This window comes from Hemiscyllium ocellatum, chromosome 13 (genome assembly GCF_020745735.1).
Source record: "Hemiscyllium ocellatum isolate sHemOce1 chromosome 13, sHemOce1.pat.X.cur, whole genome shotgun sequence".
Taxonomy (NCBI): domain Eukaryota; kingdom Metazoa; phylum Chordata; class Chondrichthyes; order Orectolobiformes; family Hemiscylliidae; genus Hemiscyllium; species Hemiscyllium ocellatum.
In genome coordinates, this window is record NC_083413.1 from 46,178,149 (window position 1) to 46,191,705 (window position 13,557).

Here is a 13,557-nt window from a genome sequence, read left to right on the forward strand (position 1 = left end):
TTCCAATAATAGTCAATGGATGGCAATGAGGAGCAGGGTTGCTTATGAATTTTTCTCATTCAGTTCAGGGTTAATTACATTATCCAAAATCTGACTTGCTGTAACCTAAGTGTATACTGAATCAGCCTGCAGTGCTGTATTACATCATTCAAGGACACTAATGACATTATAATTGTGGGGACTGGATGATGGAGGATATAAAAATTATTTATTTTATTATCGTGAAGGAAATCTGACTGTTACTAAGACTATGATATTTAGTAATGTTTGAGGATTTAGTAGCTCCATATAAGAGCCATGGGTTGTCCAGATGGTGGGATTGCACTGTATATTTTTGACAGGCAATGAACATTCACTAACTAACAGCCTTCCACAATTTAAAAAAAAGATTGTGTCAAATGGGTGATTGTTGCCGTGGCAGGTTTAAAAAAAGGAAAAGAATGGTTTGGAGGGGTGTTCAGGAGGCAGTGTAAAGTGAGAGTTGGTGTTTCTCTGGTGCAGTTGTCTCCTCCCTGTGTGTGATACAATGAGAGCCCTGTTGCTGTAAGTGAGCCATTTGCGCGGGCCGGGTCACCGGTGGCTGCCAGGCCAGAGGAGTGGGGGGGAGGAGAGGGAAAGGCAGACGTTTGCATGGCACTGAACGTTTGGCTGTGTTCAGCCTGACGTTCTCCTCGGCACTCACCAAGCAAGTCGCTGCAGTTGTTTTTTTTTAAAAATACCTTCCTGGGACCGTATTATTTCCCGGCGTCCTACAAGCCGCTATCTATCTCAGCCTTGGCACGGATGCGGAGTCTTTTATATCCAGAAATTTCCACTATAACCGCCTTTTTAAAGCCTTAACCTCCCGAGGAAGGAGGGTGGGGGGAGGGGAAGGGAAGGAACAACAACAGGAGGCCGCCCAGCAGCCGGGAGGAAGAGGCCGAGTGTCTGCGGTTCCTGGTGAGTGAGCCTCGGGCCCCGCGTACCGACTGCTACCCAGGGAGCAGGCTGTGAGAGGCGGGAGTGGGGGAGGGGAGGCGGCCTGAGGCGTTAGGCCGCGGTTAGAGAGAGGGAGGGGGGATGGGAGGCTCAGTGTCTGACTCCTCGGCCGCCGCCATGGTGCCCTCCCTCGGAGTGAGGGACCTTCCCGAGCCCGGGCTGAAGCGGGCGGTGGCGGCTCCCTGCGGGGGAGGGGGTTGATTTTTGTGGGTGAAGGGGCCTTAGGCCCAGGTCTGGGCGTCAGCAGCCCGCCACCCCGGCCTCGGCTGCAGGGCGGTGCGGGAGAATCGGCGGAGGCTCCCCTAGGGGCCTGCACTCGTGCTGTGGGGGGAGGGGAAGCGTTTGAAGAAAAGCTGAAACCCACATGCTGCTGCTGCTCTGACTGACACTGGAGCTGCATTAGTTCCTTGTCTGGAGTTGAACTAAATGGTGAATTTAATGAAGAGATCCATTGGAGTTTAAACTGACTTGAAAGTTGTGTCTTTGTTGCTACCTGTACTGTTTGCAATGTTCGCTGCCCCCCCCTTCAAATCCATAACAATATTGTACCATGTGAATTAGCTGCTGATTATACTTTTTTCTTAACGTAGCGATTGCTGTTTGTAACTTACATAATGGATTATATAATTGCCAGGACACCAGCATTTCCACAAAACCAAGAACGTCAACTTTTTTTTTGCAGAAGCTACATGCTTACGCAGTGTAAAATTGGACACTTTTTTTTGTCTTGAGCACAAGAATCAGTTTGTAATTCGATTTCCTCTTGTTGAACTCTTAAAGAGTTCAGAAATTGGGATCAAAAAAGTGTTCTGTAAATTGTAGGCTTGCTTTTTTTAAAACTGTAATAGCATTGATGGAATAAGTTTTTAACAAAAGGGGTTATAATTTCTGACCAGACCATGTAAAATTAATATTTAATGTGAAATGACTGCACTGGAGGAATGCTATTCTGTAAATTATACTGCCTTACATGCAAGTTAAGAAAACTTCTAAAACTTATCATCGATTGAGCCAATTTATGGGTTAAATGCTTGCTTGAAATTACAATTCTTCAACTTCTACAAATAGTGTGTGGGTTTGTTTTGGTATTTAGGAAAGTGCAATAATCCTCCTTCAGTTGATCTATTTTTGCTTTATGATGTGCTACACTTAGATTTTAAAATATACTGCACACAACACTTTGCAGCAGTTAAATGATCATTTTTCTTTCATACTACAATCCTGTGGGAGATGGGAGGGGCGTTGGGTACATTGAATTTGGGGAGTCAAAATAGTTTGTTACGCCTGAACAACCAGAAAAGATTTACAATATTACATTTCTTTTCATTGTACTTCTGATTGCATGTTTTCTACCCTCTGCAGTTTAACTTGCCTGATCTATCCAAATTCGGCATTGCCCATTTTTCATGTGTTAGTGATGGCTGCATCTTGTGATAGGACACGGGTACATGTCATCAGTTCACCATATAATGTACTCATGAATCATTGCCCATCTATACAGTACTAGTTAGGACATAAGGTTTCTTGACATCAATAACAATTTGTACTTGCTATAAAATCTTTAAAATAAAAACACATCTTGAGATACTTGACAAGAGCATAATGACCAATTTGACAGTGATTTACGAGAGGCGACATTAGATGAGTAAAACTTTATTCAAAGACATAGCTTTTAGCAGATTTTTAAAGGAAAGGCAGAAAGATCAGGGGAAGCAAGTCCACGGCTTTGGACCCAGGCAGGTCAAGGTGTGCCCATCAACGGTGGATAAATTTAAAATAGTTTTTGGTGGAAGTTCTGAGGAAATGTCATCGGACCCGACACATTTAACTGTCATTTCTCTTCACCGATGCTGACTTTTAACAGCAAATTCTGTTTTTGTTTAATATTTGGTGGAATTGAGGGAGTACAGATATCTGAGGATTGTGCAGCTGGGAGAGGTTACAGAGGTAGAGTGGAGAAATGGCATGCTGGGGACTTTGAAGATGAGGATAAAACTTTTAAAATCAAAGTATTGCTTGACTCTGAATCAGTATCAGTAAATGAGCGAGCATAAATGGGACTTGGTGTGAGTAAGTACGTGGACAACAGAGTTTTGGAGGACCTCAAGTTGAAGTGTAGAAATGTGGGAGACCTGCAGAGAGTATGTTCAAATAGTTAAAACAAGTGTCAATAAAGACATGGATGAGGGTTTGAGCAACAGATGAGCTGAAGTAGGATGGAGCTAGGTGATGATACGGAGGTGAAATTAGGTGGTCTTGCTTGTGTATAATTGATAGTTCCTCTAAGGCCCAAATGAGATGCCAGGTTGTGACTGTTCTGGTTTAGTCTCCAAGCGATTTTGGTGAGCATGTTAGTCAGTAACTAAGGGTCAGGGTTTACAGCACACATTGTAACCAGTGATTTTGGACTTCCCAAAAGCTGAGGAGTCTTCTGTTTATCCAGCACAGAATGGCAAATCAGCAGTGCGATAGTTCAGCAACAGTGGTGCAGACAGTAGAAAGTGTGATGAAGTAGAGCTGTATATTGCAGATGCATGTGTGATATTGGGCACTGTTGTCGAGGGGCAGTATCCCTTCCTTGTATATCTGATCCTGATTCCTTGCAGTTACTATAACCAAATGGGAATTTTTTTTCAATTAATATACTGACTTGTTATGACAACCTCTGGGTCAGATGGGACTTGAACTTGGACTTTCTGGCCCAGGGATAGGAACATTACCACTGTCACAAGACTAAGAGTGGGAATTGTATCTTGATTATAGTATATGAACCTTATTCCTTAGGAGTTTCTAAAATCGATAATTTTGTATAAATCAGGCATACAGTTGCATCACTTTTAATGGGTAAGCAGAGAGTGGGTGGGAAATTCATTGCTGTTAGTTGCTTGTGAAAATGAATTGGTTTATCTACATCAACAGTAGAGTTAAAATCAGTGTATAATGCACAGTTGATATCTCTCCCAACTTTATAATTTAGAATATAGATGGTAGAATATAAACTGGTCGGCGCAACTTCGAGGGCCGAAGGGCCTGTACTGCGCTGTAATGTTCTGTGTTCTAGAATGTTCCTGTCAATTACCTCAGTCAGTTTGGGACTTAATTGTGAATCTTGAGCTAATGTTTCAATCATTTGGTATCTTGTGGTTTCTTTGTTTGGGTCACAGAAGACAGGAGTGGTGTGAATTATCATGCGTGATTCAGCTGGCCACGTTTTCTCGTGTCAGATTCTTAGTAGATATATGAAACTTCCATCTGACCTCAGAGGAAACTCCGATCTACTCTAGCCTAGTATTTACAGTACCTATACACTACTTAGTTAGAGTCTTTGTTCATCTGGGAAGCACCAAAGAAACTTTGTGTCATGGCTCGCCCTTTATTGATGGACACTGGTGTTGAGGGTTATGGAGGGCACACGGGCAAGTTGAGTTTGAGACTACTCCATATCAGACAAGATCTTCTTGAATGGTGGAGCAGGCCTGAAAGGCTGAATGACCTACTTTTCCTGTAGTCTTGTGGGACTGACATTAAGTGGACACCAGACCCAGCTAGCCACTTAAGGAAATTCCTATGCTTCATTTTGTGTGAGGTCAAGCTGAAGAGAAGAACAGTGTTTAATCCTTTTGCCTAGTCATTCTAAAACTGTGTTGGCCATGAATGGAAATCTTGAGGTGGAAAATTTGATGAAATGTGCTAATGGATGAGAAGCAGACTGAAGGTGGCGTCTACTATATAGTGAGTATCCTTGTCTTGTTGTCTTGCATCCATTGGTGTGGCAGTATATTCACAATTCTCAGGCCTCAGACTATAGGGGACTGATTTTATGATTTTTAATGTTGTAAATGGTATTTTTGCTTGGTCATTACCTCCACCACCAAAGTTGAGTGGGTGTGATGGTTTTTCTCTTTGGTACTCTGTCAACAATAGATCTGCAATAATTAATAGACAGATGTCAACAAACTTGTCGAGATGAAATGAGTCCAATTGAAAATTTATTTTATTTTGAAAATTCAGATCCAGGTTCTGGATCCTGAGAATCTTTTGAAGAATTCATTAACATTGGGGAAAATTCACTTTTAGACAAAAAATGTACTTTGTTTTATTTAAAATGTTGTGGAGTGTCTCTGTTGCTGTGGTGCACTTTATCACAGCTGTCAAAATATGGGCAGAGTTTCCAGAGGAGGAGGTTGGTTATGGATTGATCTGAAGCCTTACTGAGGTGAAAGTTTTTTTTTGTTGGAAAATCTTTTGTGGAGCATGCAGGTAGGGAAAAGCCTTGAGGAGCTGTGTACTGTAATTGTAGTAATATTGAGTTAATAAATTGAAAAGGTAGGTGCTGTATTGAGTACACTTTTGTTTTCGGTGTCTGACGTAGGGAGCCTTTGACCGTACTTGTATTGTCCTTTGGAGCTGGTCTTTTTAGACTGTAGAATATGAAATACAGGTTAGAGATGTACACGTATGCTGATCTAATTCTGTGTTTAACTTGATACAGCAGAAGTCTTAATTTGACAAGGTTCATAGTCCCATGTTTAGGGGCCTTGTAGTGCTGTTGGTTTGAGCTATTTGCATTTATGGAGACAGTTGATGGTGGGACAATCCAGCATTTGCTTTTGATAATATGCTACAAATGTGTGTTATGGGTCTGTGTCTACTACGTCTAATCTACATCGAAAAATACAGAAGCCTCGTGCACACTTGTGTCATAAGTTTATTAACTGAAAATTTGATGTTAAGTCATGGGTGTATTGTAAGGCATTTACGTAAATCTATAAATGGATGAATCGGTGGTCAGTGAAATTCAGCACAAACCACTGCCTGTAAGAGGGAAAAATTGTTGCCATGCATGTAATTTAGATGATGTTTAAAAAAAAGCTAAATGTAAAATAGAATGGGTTCACAGATAGGGTAGTGACATAAACTAAATGAGTAGTGGACAAATGTGCCATACTGACATTGTGTAGCACAATGGGCAATCCTGCACTTTGAATATTCTCTTGATATTTTATTGCCAAGGTGCAAGGGAGCATTGAAGCTATATAAGTATTGGAAGGGAATGCCAGAAAGCTAGTTTGAAGTGTCAAAGTAATGAACGAAAAGGGGATAAAAGGGAAGAGAAATTGACACCACAAGGGTTATTTCTTGAATTACATGATATTAAGTACCATTAATTAAGTTCACCCTTTTAATGTGCGTGCGGATTTTAGAATAAGAGACAAAGAATGATGGACTAAATTTTGATATTTTGAAGAACATTTGCAAGCAAAAGCGTTTGACATCTGGACTGATTTCCTAGGCAGGATCACGGAGGAAAAAGCCCTATGTTCTTGCAACACAACACCATTCCTCCACCCCCAAACGTGTGTCTGTGCGCACACAGTAGTTCATAGCATCAAATACGACTTTTTTTCTATATAGTACTATGGGACTTAAGTTGGACTGAATGGGCACCCTTACAGTGTTTGTTTTGTACAATTATTTTAAAAAGCTGTCAAGTAACTTGTTTGGAAATTCCTTAGATTTGTATATTTGTGGATTCTTTTGCAGTAGAGCTTTAGGAAGCCATTGAATGTCGGTGGCCATTTTGATTTTTACTGGACATAGTTTAAATTGATAGGTGTTGTCTTAAATTCATAACAATACACTATGTTAGTACTACTCATTCCCAATATATTACTTTTGAATGCACCTGATCAAGACTGGCTTTTTAGCAGTTGGGCTTTGATCCCTCGCAGATTTTTCTTCAGATTGCAGTCAGCTGTGAGATGCATAGGATTTTGTGCTGTGTAAAATCAGGAGCTACAAGAATAACACTGAATCTACTGCACTGAAACTTGTTTTTAAACATTCTACCAATCTGCTGTTTGAATACAGACTTTGATTTTAGAGCTACTGCATCGCAGCCTAAACCTTTCAAACCTGTTGGATCTGGTCAGTTTGTTTTGGCATTCACGACATTTCCCGGCATTCGCTAGATTGCTGATTTAATGCACTGCAAAGTGATCTTGCGGTGCTGGTTTGTAAGGAATGTAAAGTCACTCATGCCATCCTTTGTGACTGTGGTGGTAATTTATCCCTCCCCATTATTCTTGACACAATTAACAATGAGCGGAGGCAATGGCCTAGTGGTATTATTGCTGGATTGTTAATCCAGAGAACCAGGTAATGTTCTGGGGATCCATGTCTGAATCCCACAATGACAGATGATGGGTTTGAATTCCATAAAAATCTGGAATTAAGAGTCTACTGATGACCATGAATCTACTCTCCATTGTTGCAAAAACCCCTTGTGTTCACTAATGTCCTTTAGGTAACTGCCATACTTATCTGGTCTGGCCTATACATGACTAGAGACCTGCAGCAATCTGGTTGACTCTTAATTACCCTCTGGGCAATGAGGGTTGGATAATAAGCGCTAACTCAGTCAGTAATGCCCTCATCACATGAATGAATTAAAAATACATACACCATCTTGCTCCCAAAGTTGAAAACAACAAATGCTCGAGATCCACAGCACGGGTCAGGTAGCATCTATAGAGAGAGAACAAGTAACGTTTGGAGTCTCCTACCAGTGCTCCACTCCATTGTCTTGCTGAGTGGGATTGCACTTGCATAGTCCCATTTTTATTTATTCTGTCATAGCCAGAGAAACATCTCCAATTGATTGTCTTCCCACTTCCAGACTATTGCCATTGATGTCCTACAAGGGTCTATCTTGATCCTCTCCTATTTTGCATATATGGTACCCCTCAGTGATATCATCTGAAACCACAATGTCAGCTTTGACGTTGTACTCTGACACTCAGAACCTCCTCACCACCATCTCTCAACTGTACACCAATTGTCAACTTGCTTGTTAAACATCCACTGCTGGTGGAGAGGAGCTTAGAGTCAGAGAAGGACAGCATGGAAACAGACCCTTTGGTCTGACTCGTCCATGCCAACCAGGTATCCTAAATAAATCTAATCCTGTTTGCCAGCATTTGGCCTGTATCTCTCTAAACCCTTACTATATACCCATCCAGATGCCTTTTAAATGTTGTAATTGTACCAGCCTCTACCACTTATTCTGGCAGCTCATTCCATCCACATATCACCCTCTGTGTGAAAACGTTGCACCTTGGGTCCCTTTTATACCTTTCCCCTCTCACCTTAAACCTATGCCCTTGGGGTTTGGATGCCTCCACCCCTGGGAAAATACCTTCTTTATTTAACCTATCCATACCCGTCATGATTTTATAAAGCTGTATAAGGTCACCCCTCAGCCCCCAATGCTCCAGGGAAAATATCTCCAGCCTATTCAGCCTCTCCCAATAGTTCAAACCCTTCACACCTGGCTTTATCCTCGTAAATTCTTCTCTGAACCCTTTCAAGTTTCACAACATCCTTCCTGTAGCAGGGAGACCAGAACCACTCGCAGTATTCCAATAGTGGCCTAACCAATGTCCTGTGCAGCTGCAACATGGCTTTCCAATTCCTATACTCAATGCACTGACCAATAAAGTCAAGCATGCCAAATGCCATCTTCACTATCCTATCTACCTGTGACTCCACTTTCAAGGAACTGTGAACCTGCACTCCACAGTCTCTTTGTTCAGCAATACACCACAGGACCTTCCCATTAAGCGTATAAGTCCTGCCCTGATTAGCCTTTCCAAAATGCAGCAAACTCACATTTATCTAATCAAACTCCATCTGCTACTCCTCAGCTGATTGGCCCTTCTGATCAAGATCACGTTGTACTTTGAGGTAACTACCTTTGTTGTCCACTGCACCATACCCTCTTTGTTCACATCCAGATCGTTTATATAAATGGCGAAAAGCAGTGGACCCAGCAGTGATCCTTGTGGTACACCACTGGTCACAGGCCTTCAGGCTGAAAAACAATCTTCCACCACACTTCAATCGTCTACCTTCGAGCCAGTTCTGTATCCAGATAGCTAGTTGTCCCTGTATTCCATGTGATCTAATCTAACCTAACCAACTCGTCTACCATGAAGAACCTTGCTGAACGCCTTACTGAAGTCCATACAGATCAGGTTGACTGCTCTGCCCTCATCAATCCTCTTCGTTACTACTACAAAATCTCAATCAAGGTTGTGAGACACAATTTTCCATGCACCAAGCTATGTTGACTATCCCTAATCATTTCTTGTCTTAATAAATGGGATTATGAGAGATATAGCAGTTTGGATCAGTAATTGGCTTGCTGAAAGTAGACAGAGGGTGGTGGTTGATGGGAAATGTTCATCCTGGAGTCCACTTACCAGTGGTGTACCGCAAGGGTCGGTGTTAGGTCCACTGCTGTTCGTCATTTTTATTAACGACCTGGATGAGGGCGTAGATGGGTGGGTTAGTAAATTTGCAGACGACACTAAGGTCGGTGGAGTTGTGGATACTGATGAAGGATGTTGTAGGTTACAGAGAGACATAGATAAGCTGCAGAGCTGGACTGAGAGGTGGCAAATGGAGTTTTTTTGCGGACAAGTGTGAGGTGATTCACTTTGGTCGGAGTAACCGGAATGTAAAGTGCTGGGCTAATGGCAAGATTCTTGGCAGTGTAGATGAGCAGAGAGATCTCGGTGTCCATGTACACAGATCCTTGAAAGTTGCCACCCAGGTTGACAGGGTTGTTCAGAAGGCATACAGTGTTTTAGCTTTTATTAATAGAGGGATTGAGTTCTGGAACCATGAGGCTATGCTGCAGCTATACAAAACTCTGGTGCAGCCGCACTTGGAGTATTGTGTACAGTTCTAGTCACAGCATTATAAGAAGGATGTGGAAGCTTTGGAAAGGATGCAGAGGAGATTTACTAGGATGTTGCGTGGTATGGAGGGAAGGTCTTACGAGGAAAGGCTGAGGGATTTGAGGCTGTTTTCGTTGGAGAGAAGAAGGTTGAGAGGTGACTTAAGAGACATATAAGATAATCAGAAGGTTAGATAGGGTGGACAGGGAGAACCTTTTTCCAAGAATGGTGACGGCGAGCATGAGGGGGCATAGCTTTAAATTGCGGGGTGGTAGATATAGGACAGCTGTCAGAGGTAGTTTCTTTACTCCGAGTAGTGAGGGAATGGAATGCTTTGCTTGCAATGGCAGTAGATTCGCTAACTTTAAGTTGTCGTTGGACAAGCATATGGACGTACATGGAATAGTGTAGGTTAGATGGGCTTCAGATTGGAATGACAGCTCGGCGCAACATCAAGGGCCGAAGGGCCTGTACTGCGCTGTAATGTTCTATGTTCTAAATACATGTAAATCCTGTCCCTCAGCATTCCCTTCAACAACTTGCCCATCACCGATGTCAGGCTCACCAGTCTATAGTTCCCTGGCTTTTCCTTACCACCTTTCTTAAATAGTGGCTCTACATTAGCCAACCTCCAGTTCCCTGGTATCTCACCTCTGGCTATTGAGATACAAATATCTCAGCAATAGGTCCAGTAATCACTTCCCTAGCTTCCCACTGATTTCTAGGTTATACCTGATCAGGTTTTGGGGTTTATTCATCTTTGTGTTTTAAACTATCCATCATTACCACCTGTCATATGGCCATTTTTCAAGATATTGCTATTTATTTCCCCAAGTTCTATATCTTCCATATTCTTCTCCACAGTAAAGACTTAAAATGTTTGTTTAGTATCTTCCCCATCTCCTGCAGCTCCACACACAGGCAGCCTTGCTGATCTTTTGAGGAGCCCTACTCTCTCCCCAGTTACCTGTTTGTCCTTAATGTATTTGTAGAATCCCTTTGGATTCTCCTCAGTCTTATTTGCCAAAGCTATCTCATGTCCCCTTTTACCCTCCTGATCTCCCTCTTAAGTATACTACTGCTTTCGTACTCTTCTAGGGATTCATTCTATTTGTACTGACGCTTTCTTTTCTTTGATCAAAATTTCAATTTCTCTAGTCATCCAGCATTCCCTACACTGACCACCTTTGCCCTGTCTCTGGACTTTTGTTATTTCCTTTTTGAAGGCTTTCCATTTTCAGCCACCCCTTTACCTGTGAACATCTCTTGCTCTCTCGCTCTCCCACCTCCCCCATCAACTTTTGCAAGTTCTTGCCTAATACCATCAAAATCAGCCTTCCTCCAATTTAGACAGCTTCAACTTATAGACCTGGTCTATCCTTTTCCATCACTATTTTGAAGCTAATAAAATTATGGTCACTGGCCCTAAAGTGCTCCCCCACTGACACCTCAGTCACCTGCCCTGCCTTATTTTCCAAGAGTAGGTCAAGTTTTGCACCTTCTAGTAGATACATCCACATACTGGATCAGAAAACTTTCTTATACACACTTAAATTCCTCTCCATCCAGTCCCTTAACACAATGGCAGTCCCAGTCTATGTTTGAAAAGTAAAAATATTCTACCATAACCACTCTGTTATTTTTACTGATAACTGAGATCTCCTTACAGATTTGTTTCTCAATTTCCTGCTGACTATTGGGGGTGATCTATTGTACAATCCCAATAAGATGACCATCCCTTTCTTCTTAGTTCCACCCAATTCCTCAAACAATTGAGGCACCCAAGCCATTGTCTTCAGGTGTAGTCATCAACTGCATAACCTTTCCTTGGCACCTGTCTGTAGTCTTGGATTAGTCACTAAGATTGCCCATTTTTGCCTCTGTAACAACATTACTTGATTCACCTGGTGGCTCAGGTCATCTTGAAATACTTGTTTATACTCTTTTTTTATTACAGCTTTGACTATTTCAACATCCTCTTTTAAGGTCTTCTATTTTCCACTCTCCAGAAATGTAAGCTCATCTTAACCTCAGCTGCTCTTATCACACTTTTTACCAAATCTTGTTCACTTATCCTTGTGTGCTTACTGGCCTACATTGCTTGCTCGTGAAACGCTTTTTTATTTTCAAGTCCCTTCATGATCTCACCTCTTCCCCACTTTTTAATCTGATACATCTCTGCAACCCTGGCATCTCTGTACTGTACTTCTTCCCTTTGCTCATTTCCCATTTTAATCACTTTCTGCTATTGAGACCCTAAGCTTTGGAATTCTCTACTACCCCCTCTTTCTTTTAATTCTTTTTTAAAAACCTACCTCTGTGGACATTTATTTTTGATATCATTTCAATGTCAAATTTGACCGATAACTTTCCTGTGAAGTTCTTTGAGGTGCTTTACTATATTAAAGTGACAGCATAAGTTGTTGTGACATTCTTATTCTGTTTCTTACTTTCTCTGATGTCCTGCAGTTCTACAATCCTCCAATGCCTCTGCAAACCTACAGTTCTGGCCTCTTGCACATCAATGATCTCTTTTTCCTACTCTGTCACTATTGGCTATTTCTTCATCTGTCTTGCTCTTTTTAAAACGCTTATTAAAAATTTGCCTTTGTTCAAGCTTTAGGTCACATCTCTTAATGTCTTAATATGTAGCCCAGTATCATTTTTGTTGATAATGCTCTTTGCAGCACTTCGGAATGTTTCACTTTGTTAAATGTTTCTGCATAGGTGCAAGTTGCTGTTATCCACAGTTCACAATTGTTGAGTTTGGCAGCTTGAATTGTTTCACATTCAGCAGAAGAGTTTGTACTGATCTAGGACCAGCGTTAGCTAGATCCACGTTGCCCAAATTACTATATGTATGAGGATAAGAAGATTAATAAATTTTGGGGATGATGTTTTAAATTTAAAGGGATTCATATGTCCTGTTCTGCATTCTGGCTGACAGGAAGCCTGGTTGGTTTGATTTTCGGAGATTAAATGCAAGCTTGTTGTACTTGGAAGGTTATTTATGCTTTGAATCCATGGCAGCAGTCTCTAAGGATCTCAAAGTCCCAGCAAGGTGGTGATGGTATTGAGTTGTAAACAGTATAGTATAAACTATCCATTTACTGCTAAGATGCAAGGGTGTTGGGATTAGCAAAACTAATCAGCATGTCTGCATGGAAGCAAACTAAGTGTGTCTTACATTGTCATGGAGAAGATGTCAAAGGAAGCTATTTTTGATATTGAGTATAGGCTTCCTTAACCATGAATATCTCTCTTGGGCATTAGAGTTTGAGTGTTCAACAGAAAGAAAAGCTGGTTTGTGAGTTCCCACAGCTGGAAATGGAGGTTGAAGAGATTCATCCTGGTGTGGCCAGAGAGAACGAGAGTCAGCAGAGCAGGCTTACCATTAGTGGTAGGTTTAGAAAATTTCTCTTAAAAAGTGAGGAAAATGACTAGAGATAGTCGTGTGATATTTCTGTGCAAATGTATTGGAAGGTGGGATTGATTGGATTGTGTGCTCAAAGGAGTGTATAGAGTGTTTAATAGGTTATTGGTATATAGGGAACATAACTTGCCATAGTTTAACATAGAAGTTGCCTTCAAAATGTACCACTATTTACTCATTTGTTACATTAAAAGTTTTTTTAAAACATGAAGTCTTGTAATATTCTTACAACTTTCAACTACAGGGTCAAATCTTTTACAGGTATCTATGGAAAATGCAACCAAGTGCTGTTGTCATTCACCACGTTTCTGTTCTTTGCACCTCAGACACATCAGTTTTAAAATTCACACATGGTAGTGGCATTGCTGGCCAGCCAGCATTTATTGCCAGCCCCTAGTTGCA

The 13,557-nt window shown here is 41.4% G+C and overlaps 1 protein-coding gene across 3 annotated transcripts in view; it reads left to right on the forward strand.

The window, feature by feature from the left end:
• Positions 1-603: 603 nt before the first annotated feature.
• tbl1xr1a (TBL1X/Y related 1a) overlaps positions 604-13,557 on the forward strand; it is a 167,409-nt gene continuing 154,455 nt past the window's right edge. For all 3 annotated transcript variants that reach the window (XM_060834806.1, XM_060834805.1, XM_060834807.1), the window contains exon 1: positions 604-939. The gene's annotated coding sequence lies outside the window, so the exon portion shown is untranslated. The remainder of the gene's footprint in view (positions 940-13,557) is intronic.